Raw genomic sequence first — 19,552 nt, 5'->3', positions numbered from 1 at the left:
CTTTGCTCACTACATAGCCTTTCTTACCTTCAGGTGTGCATGAACTACAGGTTATCAACTGTGAAATGATATCTGAATGGTCTTTATTGTCATTGATATAGTACAGGTACCAAACAACGAAATTTGGGAGGGGGAGCTCCCCTGGTGCTAGGAAAGAAAAAATAAAATAATAATAATAATAATATCGGTATCGGTATCGGTTATCGGCCACGAGAAGCGGGTAAATATCGGTATCGGTATCGGTTGGAAAAAATGCATATCGTGCATCCCTAGACCAGACTCATGGTAAACTGCAGGCATTTCTTTAACACCAGGGGCCTCATTTATAGAATATGGATAAAATGTGATCTTACCCTTGGCGTACGTAGAAAACCATGTCAAAATAGTGAATCATAACATTTCAATGTGAGTCAATTTGACAGTGGAAACGATCAGGTCTTGACTTGACGTACGCACATTACCTACTAGTTATGCAAAGTTATTACAGGCATGTGAGCCGCACTCGAACACGTTAATGCCTACTTAACTGTAATTCATGCGAAGTGAAAGTGGCTCGTAATAAAATTAACAATGTTGTTATCAGCCGAGAAAATTAGTTTAATTCAAGATTTAAAGGGAACTGATGTTTATGATTGTATTTCAGTCTTCCTTTATATGCCATTAGGCTATTGTATGGTGTAACAGGGTTGCCACGCTACCTGGAAAACAGGGAAAACATGGAAATTATTGAGCCCTGTTCCATACCTGGAAAAGGCATGGAAACTGAGCAAAATGTAAAATTGACATGGAAATCTTGTGTTGTCCTGGAAAATTTGATAGGCTTTCTAACACATTTAATAATTTAAGTTTATTCTCAAATGTAAGTAGTTGGCTTGGAACTGTCTGTGGCTGTTCTAAATGTGGCTTTATCAATGTTGGTTGGCAAGCACATGGTTCATTGTTGCAAACAAACATTGATGTGCTTGCTAGCTAGCTAGCGCTTGGAATGTGTTGCTAATGGTAACGGCCAATTCATCAGAGCAACGCATCCGGGTACTTTGGCTCCCGTCATGTCCAGACGCAAGCAGGGTCTGGGCTGGTAATTGTATGACGCGCCAAACAATCCGCTGAGATGAAAAGTATGTTTTCGAGCAGTGGTTCTCAACCTTTTTTGGGCCAGCGCCCCCCTGTCCATTATCCAGGTCTCTTACCGCCCCCCATCAAAAAAAAGTAGGCTTATTTTCTTCCCTGAATATTAACGTTGACTAATATTCTGTCTTATATCATTTAAAAAGCATGTCAATGAATGCCAAATAATAGATTTGATTTAACTGGGCAGTTGGAATATCATTATCATTAGTTTACCAGAGAGCAGAAAAGCGAATGTGAATGTGAATAAAAATGCTGTTTCTGAGTGTTGAACAAACTTAGACAAGATCAGAGAATACAAACAGACTGCTAGGAACAGCAGCAATTTCACACGTCCGGTGCAGAACAAACAGTAGGCTACAAAACTGTACATTACAACTAACATTGTTAGTTTTTTAAGTGTGCTGGTGTTGCATTTCGCCAAATTGCTGTTTTATGATGCTAATATTTATTCATTTTTTATTGGACTTTGGGGCGGTGGTGTCACAATATGGCGGCAAACGCTAGGGGGCTATTTATTTTAATATTTAATTTAGTATTCTAATAATGGTATTATTTTCATAAACTGACCACTTAGTTCGAATTTCTCATATCAAAACATATCAAAACTTAACAAAGTTCCAAAGTTCAGAGCTCTGCGCTCTGGGAGCTCTCAGAGATGGGCGCTCTGACTGAAAACACGGTTTTGCCCGAGCGAACTGACCGTTCGTGCATTTACGAACGTACCCGTAATAACACTGCTGACAGCTGATCAATCGCAAGCAGAGTAGTGGTTTCCTATAGCAACAAAAGACGCTGCAGCTGTTCGGAGTGCTTATGTGTTCGTTTCCAGGACATCACATGAGGAGCAACATATCACAAAAAGCGATCGTATATTTTAGTTTGTAAACGTTAAGACGAACACATCGCAATGCTAACCTCAGAATGGCACTAGGGATAACATCCACAACAACACTTAACAGTAATATATTTATGTAATATACTGTGATGAACCTGCGAGGGGAGGGGACATTCGTAGCTGATTTCTCTAGGTTCGATTATTGGTAAGCGAGAGAGCCCTTTCCGGACTACGATCGCTTTTTTGAGATAGGTTGTTCCTGCTGTGATGTTCTGGTATGGTGGTATGGTATTAGCACTAATTGTAACTAAATTAAATAAGCTGTATTGAAAGGAAGCGAACAAAGTGAATGCGTAAGCGCAGAGGGTAGTGTGTATACGCGGGGAGTGAGTATTTGGCACGACAGGCTTACGTCACCGGCGGGGACATGGACTTTAGTATCAAAACTAAAATAATAAATGTTTCGCTTATAGCCAACAATTACAATGAGCCCACAAACTGAAACATATGTCACTCAAGCATAGCCTACAAGGAAAACACTCATAGAAGTTGGGCATTGAAAGTTGGCTTGTGCTAGCATTAGCTATGGTGCATCCATGGTCAACAATACGTTACAGATGGGATGAACCGGGGTTCTTTCTATCGTAGACTAGCATAGTATTGCAATTTCTGCACTGTACATGAACTGTCAAGATTCTTCTACAATGCAGCTTACCCAGACACATTGGAAACTATCAAAAGCTCTGCCTTTGCTAGCCGAGTTTTTAGCTTCTCCATCTTCTTGATGACACTCTCACTTTAATTTTTTGGGCGCTACACTACGTGTGTCTACTTCACAGAGCCCGGCCAAGTTCAGAACACTGCGCTCTGGGAGCGCTCAGAGATGGGGGCTCTGACTGAAAAGAAGGTTTGTCCGAGCGAAATGACCGTTCGTGCATTTACGAACGTACCCGTAATAACACTGCTGACAGCTGTTTTTCATGAGAAAAATACTTAATGCGTGAACACCCCCCAAGAACACCTCAACGCCCCCCTTTTTAAAAATGTCTGTTCCAGCGCCCCCCGGTGTTGTCTGAACGCCCCCTGGGGGGCGGTACCGCCCCGTTGAGAAACGATGTTTTAGAGTAGTGGTCACCAAAACTGTTTTGCACGTGCCTCTCTCTCTCTCTCTCTCTCTCTCTCTCTCTCTCTCTCTCTCTCTCTCTCTCTCTCTCTCTCTCTCTCTCTCTCTCTCTCTCTCTCTCTCTCTAGCAAACTGTTGTGTCGCAAATGCTGCATGAAAGTGACCAATCAGATAAGAGTACTGCTACGTGACTCGCAAAAAAAACATTTGTCAAAATGGTTTTCCAGGATTCTACAACAAAGGTGGATTTCTTCACTCTTTTGCACTTAAAGGAGAAAACGAGGGGTGTGGATATTTACAATGAGTTAAAAAAATATGTCGGTGAAAATGACATACCCATTCATAAACTAGTGGCGATTACTACTGACGGGGCCCCAGCAATGCGCGGTGCGCGCAATGGATTTATTGGACTGTGTCGTAATGACCCTGATTTTCCCTCCTTCGTCAATTATCACTGTGTGATCCATCAGCAGGCCTTGGCTGGTAAGGTGTTGGACTTTTCCCATGTAATGACACTGGTGGTGAAACTAGTCAACTCGATTCGAGCGAAAGCGCTTCAGCACCGCTTATTCAAAGCATTATTGGACGAGCTCGACGCTGCTTACGGAGACCTGCTTCTCCATGCTGATGTGCGGTGGTTGAGTCGCGGCAAAGTGCTGCAGCGATTTGTCGACTTGCTGCCCGAGATCAAGACGTTCCTGTCGACAAGGCAAGTGGTAGTAAATATTTTCATAGGCAAAGGACTTAAATTGGTGTGGAAAGTCAGATCTTTACCTTTTCTTTTTACTGTTTCCCCCTGCTTTTATATTCATTCTATGCATGTATATGTTTTTATATATGTTTTTATTCACTTTATGTTCTTATTCCTGTTGTAAAGCACTTTGAGCTGCATTTCTTGTATGAAAGGTGCTATATAAATAAAGCTTTACTTACTTAGGCCTACTTACTTACAAGGAACGAGGAGCACAAGGAACTGGCAGACGATGCGTGGCTACTGGACCTGGGGTTCCTGACAGACATAACCGCAAAACTGAACACACTCAACTACGAGCTGCAGGGAAAAGACCGACACCTTCCCCACATGATAAGCACAGTAAATGGGTTCAAGGCCAAGCTCGGTGTTTGGACCACACACACCTAAAGAATGGGAGGCTGACACACTTTCCCAACCTGGAGAAAATGGCACAGGCCTTGGAAGACAATGATGCTTTTCACCCTGAGCAGTACTGTGCTCCCCTGGACAAACTGGCAACAGAGTTCAATCGGCGTTTTGGTGAGTTAGATGTCATGGGAGATATTGCTGCATTTGTCTCAAACCCATTTGTGCCCATTGATATAGAGCAGGTAGCAGCCAAATTCCAGCAAGTATTTACTTTGCCAAGTGGAGTTGACATGGAGATGGTTGATTTACAAAATGACAGAGCTGAAAGCCAGGTCAAGGGACAGTGACTTTTGGGGACTTGTCAGCAGAGAGAAGTTTCCTCTTCTCACTGCATGTGCACTAAGAGTGAGTGCCTACTTTGGATCCACATATCTCTGTGAAATGTCATTTTCACAGATGAAAATAATCAAATCAAAGTACAGGAGCCGCCTTACTGACAGACACCTCACAGACTGTCTCAGACTGGCAGTCAGTAGCTATGAGCCAAACTACAAAGCACTTGTAGACAGTATCCAGTCACAACCATCACACTGACTTGAGTGAGTAACATGACTGTTTCGATGTGAAAAGTAATGCTGCATAAGATGACTGCACTTAGCACTGACTGAGACACAAGTACACATTACAGTTCTACTTTATAAAATGCTATACTTGTAAATATGTTTGTCAATGTTAATAATATGAGAAAGTACACATTAGTTTTACTTTTGTTTTGATGTGAAAAGTGATGCTGCATAAGATGACTGCACTTAGCACTGACTGAGAAAGTACACATTACAGTTCTACTTTATAAAATGCTAATTGTAAATATGTTTGTCAATGTTAATAAGTAAGAATAATAATTAAGTCAGTCAAGTGTCAAAATGTCAAGAATGTCAGCTAACGTTACTATGAACACAATTATTTTATCATACATTCCTCCATTCCATCATTCCATGCCTTTATTTTTTTGTGTTGTAATGAAATGACATAATCAAACTTTGAATTGAATTTCAGTTATGTACCATGTATGCATGTATTGCATCTAATTAAAATACAGGCAAATAAACGTCATTAAGTTTAAAGTACTATCTTGGCTGTCTTTTTCTCTCAACGCTTCAATAGGTAGATCTTGCCTTCACCAAGGCCGAGGTCAGGGATCTTGGGCTTAAAAAGGTTGGTGACCACTGTTTTAGAGCATCTATTGAATAGAACAATCAAACTCGGCGACGTATAAAAATAATCCATAAGCGATCAAAACCAGAAAAATAACAAACTATGCGTATAGAATATGCGTATAATGCGGTCAACAAAAATACATCGCTCCCCTCTCTCTACTACCGCCATGCAAGGTGCGCAGGTGCTTAAATTACCTTGCAATATCACCCCCCATAACCATATGACTTCTCAATACGGTGATCAAGGCAATAAACAAACAAAGTAAACTCACAATAAACCCATTAGCCTGTTATACTAAATACCCCCTAAATCATATTCATGCCTCCTACAACACCTCAGGCCTTTGGGTCGGGTGGTTCAAGGAGGCAGACTGAAAGGACACATTCATTGCCTATTTCATAAATGTTCTCCATATAACGACGTCGATCATTGATCGACAACGACACTATATAATTGTTTGCCTGACTGGCAATCGGATTTGGGCAGTCTGGGGATTTACACGGCAAATCAAATGAAGAACTACAAATCCCCGATGACAGGGAGATGACGTATGACTGCTCTGATGAATCAACCCATATTTCATAAATTTTCTCTATATAACGACGTCGATCATTGATCGGCAACGACACTATATAATAGTTTGCCTAACTGGCCATCGGATTTGGGCTCCTAATATCTAAAAAGCACTACAGTTTTCTTATTTTATCGGATTAAAGTAGCGAAGACCAGAAATTCCCATTGACCGCCAGTCAAACTGCTCCACTTCTATCACCCAAAAAGGGGCGTGATCATTGCGATGACGCGCAATTGCTCTAATGAATAGCGCTATAGCGCTAATACTTCCTGATATCCGTGAGTAGAGGGCGTAAGTTAAAACGGTCATATCTCAGCCTGGAACGTTGGATTTACTCAGGAAGTGGTAGAAGTTTGACTGGCGATCCATGTAAATGTGTGATTTTTGCTACTTTAATAGATGATGCATTTGCCAAGTGATCAGTATTTAGCCTGTATGGTATATATAGTATATGTATGTGTATATATATTTATATGAAGATGTTATAGCTAGCTAGCTAGGATTTATTATCAAAATAATGAACAGCAAGCTAGATCCAAAACTAGGGCCGGTGGAGGAGGGCAAGTGTCACATTGGACAGACTACCAAAACAGAAAAATAAAGTATCTTAACTTCAGCAAGTGATAGATGTCAGAAATACATTATCTGGAGATTCAATAAGGTAATTGTATATGTCAGGTTAGGGTTATGACATCTCAGGCCGTCGGGTCGTTCAGCCACATAGATGGAGGCAGACTGAAAGGACACACATCAACCTCTATTTCATGATTTTAAAAATATATAACGACTTAGATCATTGATCGGAAACGACACTATAAAATTGTTTGCCTGACTGGCCATCGGATTTGGGCTCCTAATAGCTAAAAAGCAATACTGTTTTCTTATTTTAACGTATAAAAGTAGCAAAGACCATAAATTTGCATTGACCGCAAGTCAAACTTCTTTCAATTCTACCACCCAAAAGGGGGCGTGATCGTTCTGATGACAGGGAGATGACGTATGACTGCTCTGATGAATTGGAATCACCACCATCACCTATACGTTTTAGGGAACCAAGTTTTTCAGCCCAGTGGTGTTCTAGGCTGGAAGTTTTAACGGTCTAGATATCATCACAAAACATGGTACCTGGAAAATCAAGAGGTGGTATGGAAAATTATTTCAAGGCAAGCGTGGCAACCCTGTGTAATCATTCTAAATTGAGGCGTGATAAAGGCAGTCGGGTATATCCCAGCCCTCCTTCAGCCGCATCCTGCCTGATGTGATCGGGGGAATTCGGGGGCGTGCGTTTGCGACCGTGCGTCTATTTCTGATAAGACAGTCGATCTCCTCCTCAGTAAAGTTTCTCTTCTTTTGTTTGTCTACCATCGTGTGAACTCCTCAAAGGTGCTGGTTTACGTGGCTTAATTCAGCCTCTATAATTGAGCCGCTATCACAGGGAGTAAATACAAAGCTCATTCACCTGCGTTCAATTTCAAGTATATTTGTTATTTATAGTAGTGTTGTTCCGATACCATTTTTTGATCCCGATACCTGACCGTGCAGTAATTGCCGATACCGAGTACCGATCCGATACCACGGCGTTTGAAAAAACAAAACAAAAAAACATGTTTTTTGAGCCGCATACTCACCTCGATGTAAAATTATTGCTAACACTTAGTCTGGCACTGCTCAAAACCTGAAGATGTTCCAGTTAAGCAGCATACTCTCAATTGCTTCTGCAATTGCTTCACCAGTGTGGGACCCCTTGAACTCGTTTGCATGCAGCACAACGCTTTCCCGGTTGTATGATTCGGAGTCCACCCAGTGAGCAGTTAAACTAAGCAGGGACAGTGGGGAGACGTCGCTGGTCCAAATATCCGTAGTGAAGCTGATGGCCTGCACCTTTCCTAGCTTATCTGTAACATGCTCAGTCACCTTATTGAGGGCAGGGACGGCCGTCTCCGTGATGTATTTGCGACCTGGTATTTTGTATTTAGGTACAGCGTGAGCCATAAAAAAGCGGAATCCAACATTGTCAACAAAGGAGAGGGGCAGGTCACAGAGCACAATCATTTCAGACATTTTCTCAGTCATCTTTCTTGCCATTTCACTCGTCGCATCCCACTGGTCCTTTTTATGGAATGAGCTACTCAGCGTTTGTTGTTTTGGTCCATCCGTTCTCTTGCTTGCTGTCGCAGCTGCAGTAGATGACAGAAACTCTTCGTGCTCTTTAATATGTTTTGCCTTTAAATGCTTAATTAAGTTGCTAGTATTGAAACTGGCAGCTTTAGTGCCACCCCTCGACACATTGAGACCGCAAATTGTGCATTTAGCCGTTGTACACACCGGACTATCCACCTTGAAATATCTCCATGCGTGTTTGTTTTTCCGCGATAGTGAAAAGCTGCCACGCCATTGGTTGAGAGCAGCTGCTCTGGGCCAATAGCGTTCCAGCAAAGGGGCATGTCTGGGCATGTCTGTGTTAGGAAGGCTGTGTCAGGCTTCGTGCTGCGCAACGTGCTGCGTTTGAACAAGAGTTTGGTATCGGGTGTTATTATTTGTTAGTACTCGCCGATACCGATACCAGCATTTTTGTGCGTATCGGTGGCCATGCCGATACTAGTATCGGTATCGGAACAACACTAATTTATAGACGGAAGTACGTACGACAGACGTACGCAATTTTAAACAAGCACAGCCCGTTTTATAAATAATGCTTACGTCCATTTAGAAAAATTTGCTTACGTGCAAGTTAAAGATGACGTTCAAGTAAATTTGTATTAATGAGCCCCCAGGCATTTCTGGACTTTACCCAGTCTTGGCAAGTCAGCTTCGAGACGCGAGAAGCATTCTGGTGGCCTAAATTACATACAAACTTAACTCTTTGACTGCCAGCCATGTTCAGAGCGGAGAGCTCCACACTGCCAGACTTTTGGGGCATTTTCGCTGAACTTTGAAGACCCACCAAATATTGACTTTTCGGACTACATAAACATTGAACATATCTACCAAAACTTTAGACTCTCTTCTTTCATCAGAAAAAGAAAGTTTGTTTCTAGCCTCTTTGAGTGTTTAGAAATCGGCCGTAGAACATAGGGTGGTTTCAGCAAAAACACCTGATTTTGACCAATAAACAGAGAAGACGAGCTTTTTCTGCAGAACTTTTTTTTTTTTTTTTTTTTGCTGCACTTTTTCTGTATCATCCGACTCTGAACTGTTTGAAGAGTCGCGCGATGGCCGCGATGCTCCGCGATGCTCCGCAATGCTCCGCGCCGCAATGCTCCGCGCCGTGTTTGGCACATACCCTGATCCGTTTCGCCATTACTATAACCCACAGCAAGCCACTTCCTTCTCCAGGCTTTTATCGAACTACTGCCCCCATCTGGGACCGAAATACATTACACCCAAGTCTGAAATTCAATCGCTAGGTGTAGAACATGTCAATAACGCGATCCCCGCGGAAATTTTTTTTTTTCTATAAGACGCCAATTGGCGTCTTTGGCAGTCAACGTTACTATTCTATAAGACGCCAATTGGCGTCTTTGGCAGTCAATGAGTTAAGTTCAAGATATTACAGAAAAGGTCATTCCTAATCCTACTAACATGACAGTTTCAAATACACCAGAGAAAGATATAGCCTACTGCATGTTACCTATAGTTTTTTACCTTTCTTTTTTCCTGGCAAGATAGTCGGCTCTTGCTGCAGGGTCTGCGTTGACCCGCTGCCTGTATCGAGCAGTCTTCTGTTTGCTTGTTTGTGGTGCCATCTAGAAAATAGGTTAAACTAGTTAAACATAACTAATACATCTACAATTACCTAAATGGAATGTCATGCTATACAATTTTTACATTTCTTTCATAAGATTGCACAATAATCAAAAAGAAACTAAATAGGAATGGAAAATGACAGAAATGTAGACAAATATGTGTCCTTCCAGACAGGCTAGTGACCAAACTACTAGACCTGGGACTATCACACTCTATATGTGCATGGATCAAGGACTTCCTGTCCGACCGCCCCCAGAGGGTGCGGGTGGGCTCCCACACCTCCACAGCCCTCAGACTCAGCACTGGGTCCCCCCAGGGCTGCGTGCTAAGCCCCATCCTCTACAACCTCTACACCTACGACTTCACCCCCGTCCACCCCAGCAACTCCATCGTAAAGTTTGCAGACGACACCACCGTGGTGGGCTGCATCTCGGGGGGGGACGAGGCGGCGTACAGGGATGAGGTAGAGCAGCTGAGCAAGCTGTGCAAGGTTAACAACCTGCTGCTGAACCAGTCAAAGACCCAGGAAATCATCGTGGACTTCAGGAGGAAAAAATCTGAGGTCCAGCCCCTGCTCATCGACGGAGCGTGGTGAGAGTCTCAACCCTCCGATTCCTGGGGGTGCACATACAGGATGACCTGTCCTGGAAGAACAACACAGCAGCCATCATCAAAAAGGCACAACAGCGGCTCTACTTCCTGAGAGTCCTCAGGAAGGACCACAACAAGCAGGAGATACTGGTGGCCTTCTACCGCTGCGCAGTGGAGAGCATCCTCACCTACTGCATCTGCAACTGGTTCTCCAGCTGCACAGCCGCAGAGAGAAATGCGCTACAGAGAGTCGTGAGAACAGCCCAGAAGATCACTGGCGCCCCCCTCCCCTCTCTGGAAGAGCTGTACAACACACGCTGCCTCAGGAAGGCCTCCAAGATCTCCAGAGACCCATCCCACCCTGGGTACGAACACTTTGCCCGGCTGCCCTCGAAAAGGCGGTACAGGACCATGGCCGCAAGGACAAACAGACTGAAGCTCAGCTTCTACCCCAGGGCCATCCAGGCCCTGAACACAGCAAAGACCTAGGTTCTGGGCCCTGGACAGTCTGGACGGATTGATGGCAGCTGCTGGATTGAAAAATCAGGTGTAGTGCTGAGGCACAAATGTGTACATTTCAAGCCTGCAAACTGCGACACTTTAAATGAATGTGCAATAACACTATGTGCAATATGACAACCCTAGTCGTTTTATCTGTACAGTATAGTATAGTGGATAGTGTACATAGCCTTTATTTATGTAAACCAGCTCCTTTCTCTTCTTGGTTTTTTTCTTTTTTTTTCTTTCCTAGCACCAGGGGAGCCACCCCTCCCAAATGTCGTTGTTTGGTACCTGTACTATAGCAATGACAATAAAGACCATTCATTCATTCATTCATTCATTCATTCATTCATAAAGTATACAAAGAGTTATGCTAAAACAAAGAACTGTATGTATATAAATCATTAATAAAATATAAATATACAGAAACTACAAATACAGGACGTATATCTATCATGTAAGACACTCAGCAGTGGTCGCCCCACATGATACTAGGTCACCCCAGATGATGTTTTCAAGTTCAGTCAAATATTACAGGCTAACAGTTAGCTACAGAAACCAAACTAGCTACTTCTTACCACATGTCACTATCAAATTTATAGATTTGATCGCCACTATCAAAATATAGATTTGCAGATAAAACTTATTATTCACAGTTTTGGGGGGGTCGTCCCACATGATATCCAAAAGTGGCAAGTACATGACAGCAGTTAAAAAAGAGATTTATTTGCAAATATGAGAGAGACTTACTAACCTGCCAGTTGTTTCTCTGGGTCCCTCACATGTGGCTGGCGGATGCAACATCTGTCCTTGAGGTGGTTTCAAAATAAAAGTCCCACAATTGTGTTTTCTTGATAGTCGCCCGAGATGATATTTCATAAAATGAACATATTCGGACAACATTCGTTTGTATATTATGATGGAAATATATGTGCAAATGCTTCATAGTTTTGTCAATAAATGTAAAACATGTTTGAAATTATGCCAAATAGGGCGAGGGATATATTTAAATTGATTTTAAGTGATTTTAAACCGGTTGTCCAAATATAAGTCAAGGCTGGACGGTCGCCCCAGATGATTTTTTGACACTTCAGAAAAAAATAAAAATTACCAATAACTAAAATGTTTGGAGAAGTTAGAGTGGGTATGTATATGGGGAAGGTATTAGACATACATTTGATCTTTTTATGTATTTTGATGTTTTTTTTAAGGTAAAAAATTCAGTTGGACAGAAAAAGTAGGCGTCACGTCATTGACCCTTATATATATATAACACTATATAATGTTGTTATATATATATAACACTATAGAATGTTGTTATATATATATAACACTATAGAATGTTGTTATATATAACACTATAGAATGTTGTTATATATATAACACTATAGAACAGGGGTCTTCAACCTTTTCAGCCCAAGGACCCCTTGGACGAGAGACAACCAGAACAGGGACCCCCACATGTAATAAACAATTTTAAATGTCACATTTTAAGGCCTATAATAACTTTATTCACCTTATTAACCTATTTTGTCACGACCAGAGGTAGGACCCAAACGCAGACACAGGTGAACAGGTAAGAGTTAAATAATAAAGGTTTATTTCTAGTAACAAGGCTGATGGGAATAGGCAGGTGGGTCGTCAGGCAGGCGGGAGGTCAGGCAGGAGGAAGGGTCGGCAGACAGGTGGGGAATCAAGCAGGAAGAATGGTCGGCAGGCAGGTGGAGTAGTCGGCAGACAGGCAGGGGGTCAGACAGGAGGAGTAGTCGGCAGACAGGCAGGGGGTCAGGTCACAAGGGAAAATTAATAAGTAACAGGCTAATTACTGGGTTATTAACCTATATGTGTTTATGATTGATAAAACGTTCATGCATAATTATTATTGGTTATTATTATTATTATTATTGTTGATGAGGCTTATATTTTCTATTATTATTATTATTATTATTCAACAATTAAACATTTAGCTTCAGGAAGTCAGGTATGCTTACCTCAGTGAGATAACTGGCCCTGCTGGGTGGTACACAGCTTGTCTATTCTGGGGGAGATGGAGGTTGTCAGGCAGAGCATCATGTCATCCTCAGGCTGCAGTCTTGAACGGTATTTGCTCTTCAGGTGGGTGAGGGAGGAGAATCCACTTTCGCAAAGATATGTGGTTGCAAAAGGCAAGAGGCTCACCATGGCCTTTGCTGTCAGTTGTGGGAAGAATTTTTGGCAATGGATCCAGAACTGGATCAGTGGCTTTGACTCGTACACATGCTTGTGTGTACCGTATTTTCCGGACTATAAGTCGCGGTTTTTTTCATACTTTGGCTGGTCCTGCGACTTATAGTCAGGTGCGACTTATATATCAATAATTCATAATCTCTGACTGACATGAACTGACATACGGTAATCTCTGACTGACATGAACCAAGGAGTAACTTCCGCTAGCGCCTCATACACGATAGAATAGCCATTATACTTGACAATGTGGACATTAAACACGACAATGTGGACATTAAACATGATGTTATGGACCTTATACACAATGTTATGGACGTTATAAACGATATTAAAGTCATTTATTCCTTCCAGAGACTGTTCTATGTTGCTAAGTTACCCCCGCGAGGCTATTTTGCTACTTCCGCTAGCGCCACATACGCGATAGAATAGCCATTATACTCGGCAATGTGGACATTACACACGACAATGTGGACATTAAACATGATATTATGGACCTTATACACGATATTATGAACGTTATACACGATATTAAAGTCATTTATTACCTTTCAGAGGCTGTTCAATGTTGCATTGTTTGTAGGCCGCCCTTCATCCTAACTACTTCCGTTTTTCACCAAGCTATCTTTGTCATGGCCTTATACACGATAAATAGTCGTTACACTCGACAATGTGGACATTAAGCACTATATTATGAACGTTATACACGCTATTATGAACGTTATACACGATATTAAAGTCATTTATTACCTTTCAGAGGCTGTTCCATCCTGTTTGCTTGCTCCCGCGACGCCATTTTGCTAACCTTCGTTAGCAACGCGCTAGCTAGCCCTGGCTTTACACTCGATAATTTAAGTATTTCTAACCTTTCAGAAGAAGTTTTAACGTGAATTATGTCCTTCCTGGGCTTACAAATCCTCTCATGTCTCTTCACAGTGCCAGACTAGAGTCAAGCTCAACAGGGTCTTCTTTCCCCGCTGATTCCGCCAAGCCCGTTCCCTTGAACCATGCGACTTATAGTCCAGTGCGACTTATATGTGGTTTTTTCCTCTTCATGACCCATTTTTGGCCTGCTGCGACTTATACTCGGGTGCGACTTATAGTCCGGAAAATACGGTACTATCTGTGGACAGGTCGATCAGCTGATCTTCCTCAGCGGCTGTCAGATTTGAGCCGTCGGGTGCATTCTCTTTGAAAGGAAACTGTATCCAGGTCTTGTCCTTTCTCCAGGACTCCGTCTCAGAAAAATATTTTTCGAATTGCCATTCAAGTGCCTCCAAGTGATTACCAATTGCGCGTTTCACGTCAGGCGAGATCACCGCGGAATCCGCCAACTCCTCCACTGATGGAAACATGGAGATGTTATCTCCCCTGACGTGCTCTCCATCTTTTCGTTTTTTTCAGGAAGCCTTCCATCTTATCATACAGCTGAATGGCGTGTGTATTGCGGCCCTGCATAGAACTGTTCAGCCGGTTCAACTCTGCGAAAACGTCCGCCAGATATGCCAGTTTAAAGATCCAGGCATTGTCGATGAAATGCGCAGCCAGCTCCGCGCGGTTTTGGCCAATTAGAAATTCGTGGATAGCTGTGCGTAATTCAAATACTCGTGCCAATACGGATCCACGGGAAAGCCATCTGACTTCTGAATGGTAAAGGAGCACTGTGTGTTCCTCTCCTGTAGCGGCGCATAAAGAAGCGAAGAGGCGAGTTTGTAGGGCACTCTTCTTAATAAAATGTCACAGCCTTTACAACAGTGTCCATAACATCGGCAAACTCAGCACTCATTTCTTTAGCGGCGAGGGATTCTCTGTGCAGCATGCATCTCTGTGCAGCATGCAGTGAGTCCACATCACTTTGGGGGCGACTTTTCTGACGAGCGCCATCAGTCCACTCTTTTGCCCAGTCATAGCGCGCACCGTCGGTACACACCGCGACACACTTTGCCCAACGTACGTCATTTTCACCGAAAAAGTCATCAATCACTTTGAACATTTCAGCACTTGTTGTGCGTTCAGGAAGCTTCTTACAAAACAAGAACTCTTCACACATTTCGTCTTGGTCAACAAAGCGCACAAATGCCAAGAGCTGTGCGTCTTTGGACATGTCCACTGATTCATCCAATTGGAGTGCAAATGCCTCCGCCGTTTGTAATTTCTTAATTAACTGCACCCTCACATCCGATGCCATTTCACCAATTCGCCGAGCAATTGTTGTGTCTGACAATGGGATAGTCTTCAACTTTTCTGCATATCCATATCCATCATTCCCAAACATGGTCTTGCACATATCAGTGGCCGCAGGCAATATCAAATCTTCTGCAATTGTGTATGGCTTTTTACACTGGGCAACGCGAAGAGCAACTTGATATGAGGCTTTCAAAGCAAGCTCACCGACTTTCGCAGATTTTCTTATCATTGTCTGTTGGCCTTGGAGAGAGTGCAGACGAGCCTGAAAGTAGTCCAGTGCTTTATCTTGTAAGTGGCCATGATTAGTCTCAAAGTGTCGTTGCAGCTTTGATGGCTTCATGCTTTCGTTTGAGAGCGTCGCCGCACAAACAACACACACCGGCAATTCCACTCCTTCGGTTTCTATGAAAGTAAATCCAAACTTTAGGTACACTTCTGAATATTTTCGGGACTTTTCTCTTTTGCGTTTATCTGCCCCTGGGGCAGGCGCTGCTGGGGCCGAGGTGGAAGGAGTAGGCCCAGCCGTTGGATCTCGAGCTCGAGGTCTCGTTACTGTTACAAATGTATCCATCCTGCTTCACTAATTAATAGTAGTAACTAATAATGTGAAGTTATAATATCATTATTGGACTCGGACAACTTGCGCACGTTTAACTCAACCAGTTTAATCAACACTCGGCTTCAACAGTGCCTCGGGTCATTACCCATAATGCAAATACCGTATTTTCCGGACTATAAGTCGCGGTTTTTTTCATACTTTGGCTGGTCCTGCGACTTATAGTCAGGTGCGACTTATATATCAATAATTCATAATCTCTGACTGACATGAACTGACATACGGTAATCTCTGACTGACATGAACCAAGGAGTAACTTCCGCTAGCGCCTCATACACGATAGAATAGCCATTATACTTGACAATGTGGACATTAAACACGACAATGTGGACATTAAACATGATGTTATGGACCTTATACACAATGTTATGGACGTTATAAACGATATTAAAGTCATTTATTACCTTTCAGAGGCTGTTCAATGTTGCATTGTTTGTAGCATCCTGACTACTTTCGTTTTCACAAAGCTATCTTTGTCATGGCCTTATACACGATAAATAGTCGTTACACTCGACAATGTGGACATTAAGCACTATATTATCAACGTTATACACGATATTAAAGTCATTTATTACCTTTTAGAGGCTGTTCAAAGTTTCATTTTCTCTCGCGACGCCATGTTGCTAGCCTCCGCTAGCCCCGCGCTAGCTAGCGGACTTTACACTCGATAATACAAGTATTCCTTAACCTTTCAGAAAAAAGTTTTAACGTGAATTATGTCCTTCCTGGGTTTACAAATCCTATTATGAATGTTATACACGATATTAAAGTCATTTATTACCTTTTAGAGGCTGTTCAATGTTGCATTGTTTGTAGCATCCTGACTACTTTCGTTTTCACCAAGCTATCTTTGTCATGGCCTCATACACGATAAATAGTCGTTACACTCGACAATGTGGACATTAAGCACTATATTATCAACGTTATACACGCTATTATGAACGTTATACACGATGTTAAGTCATTTATTACCTTTTAGAGGCTGTTCAAAGTTTCATTTTTCCTCCGCGACGCCATGTTGTTAGCCCCGCGCTAGCTAGCGGACTTTACACTCGATAATACAAGTATTCCTTAACCTTTCAGAAGAAGTTTCAACGTGAATTATGTCCTTCCTGGGCTTACAAATCCTCTCATGTCTCTTCACAGTGCCAGACTAGAGTCAAGCTCAATAGGGTCTTCTTTCCCCGCTGATTCCGCCAAGCCCGTTCCCTTGAACCATGCGACTTATAGTCCAGTGCGACTTATATGTGGGTTTTTCCTCTTCATGACCCATTTTTGGCCTGCTGCGACTTATACTCGGGTGCGACTTATAGTCCGGAAAATACGGTAGTAAATAGTAAATTTTTATTGTAAATATTTTTTTGTCAAAAGTAGCTTATTATTGCCTATTAATGCTTGTAGTTTACTCAATATAACTTTTGTTATATTTTTTAATTGTCACAAATTATTTTGGTGAAAATTGTTAATTATTCTGAAAAAATTTGGCGGACCCCCTGCAGTACCTCTTCGCGGACCCCCGGTTGAAGACCACTGCTATAGAATGTTGTTATATATATAACACTATACAATGTTGTTATATACATAACACTATATAATGTTGTTATATATATATAACACTATATAATGTTGGCGGAACTTGTTATCAGTTTATGTCCGTGTCGCCTGGTCTGGACGAGCACACGGAGGTACTGATGGCGCTTCTCCACTATGGAAGGCCATCAACGCAAATAACGTCTAGAAATCCCGTGTCCACGCGTAGCGCCATTGTAGTAGATTTTGGCACACATGCACACATAAACCGTATAAACTGTATAGTTTGCCTTTTGCTATAAGGACCCTCCTGACTATGGGGGCTAGGGGAGGGGAGGGTAGGGTTTACGACCCTCCTGACTATGGGGGGGAGGGGAGGGTAGGGTTTACGACCCTTTGTTAAAGCCATGTGGTCATCTCAAAATGGCTTCTTGTGTTCTGAGCCCTACCCCCTGACCTATAACCTGAAGTGACATCATGTGACCAAAACCTGAAATGACATCATGTGACCTATAACCTAATGACATCAAGTGGATCATCCTAGTTTTCGCACCTTGGGCTTTTCTACAGTAAAGGTGATGGGATATTATTTGAAACTGTATTTACACATCATTGTTTACAAACAGGGGAGTGGAGCCAGGGGGTGAGGCTCTCTTCACCTCAGCCAGCCCCTCACCACCAGCAGCAGCTGTTCTTGTAACTGTTCCTTTGTTTGATAAATAGTCTGAGAACTCAGAGGTTCTACTGGTGATCTGTTCCAAACAAGTTAACAAGGTAACAACACCATAAAGGAAATAAAGTGAACCTGGTTTGTCTTGATTCGCAAGACGAACATGTCATCATTGTGTAACGTCCTGTCTGATAACATGTCATCATTGTGTAACGTCCTGTCTGATAACATGTCATCATTGTGTAACGTCCTCAGTGTTTCCTCTACATGCATTTCATCGTGGCAGGCCGCCACGATGGAATTTCCTCCGCCACCATTCAGATTTCTCCAAAAAAAAAAAAAATTTGGCCGCTTTTCAGACCTTCACAGCGCTAGACACACCCACAAGCGCGAAGCGACGCGCTTGCAAAACTGTTTTGTGATTGGTCGAATACATCTAGGCTGCGTCTAGTCTACAAACTACGATCCTCCACTCCTATCACCGTGGACACAGCAAGGAGCGAATTCCCGGGTAGAAATATTTCCTCTCCCCGCTGTCAGCGGTAAGCGGTACTTTCCTCCAGCAGCGGTAAATGAGGCACCCTTTGCGGCTTAATAACTTTGGTTCTCCGGGGGTTACGGTAAAAATTCCAATGTGTCCGGAAAGAGGACAAGCCATGGAATCGAAAAGTTTTTGAATGGAGTCGATCCTCCACTCCTATCACCGTGGACACAGCAAGGAGCGAATTCCCGGGTAGAAATATTTCCTCTCCCCGCTGTCAGCGGTAAGCGGTACTTTCCTCCAGCAGCGGTAAATGAGGCACCCTTTGCGGCTTAATAACTTTGGTTCTCCGGGGGTTACGGTAAAAATTCCAACGTGTCCGGAAAGAGTCGTGGGAGACGATTTTTTTATTGACAACGGAATTACATGCTGGAAAAACATGCAGACACAGACAATAAGAGACACACGGGAGAAGTACAGGAAAACATTTTATTTTTTTGGGCCATCCTCGAGTTTTGGCTACGTTTCATGCGCGTGCACGCGAAAAAATTGCATTGTAACAAATTCCTGGAGGAAACACTGGTCCTGTCTGATAACATGTCATCAAATTGCTCCAGACTGCTTGTTATCCCGGATGACATTGGCTGACTGCCAGTTTAGAATGCTTCAAAGCATAACAATCATATTATTATGACGTCATGTTGTTTGTTATATTTAAATATATGGGTTAGGGTTAGAGAGGTTTTAGGTTTTATTTCATTTCTAACATTTCCCCATGCCAGTTATCCGGTATGACATGTTGTGAGTAAAGAGTCTAATAGCTCTTGACCTTTGTAAGGCAATGCTACACCCTCAAAACATTTTCATATCAACAGAGATTAATAGATTAAATAAAAAAAAAAATTTGTGTCCTTATTTTCACTTCATAAAGGGGTTTGGACATCACGTCACATCATTGGGCCAGTTGCTTTTGGTCCCTTGAAAAGGAGGGTGCCACGTATTAAAGAGCTGTAACATCTAAAC

Source organism: Nansenia antarctica, assembly GCF_963989245.1.
Source record: "Nansenia antarctica genome assembly, chromosome: 1".
Lineage (NCBI taxonomy): Eukaryota > Metazoa > Chordata > Actinopteri > Argentiniformes > Microstomatidae > Nansenia > Nansenia antarctica.
The sequence above is the reverse complement of the archived record's forward strand: the minus strand, read 5'-3'. Positions refer to the sequence as shown.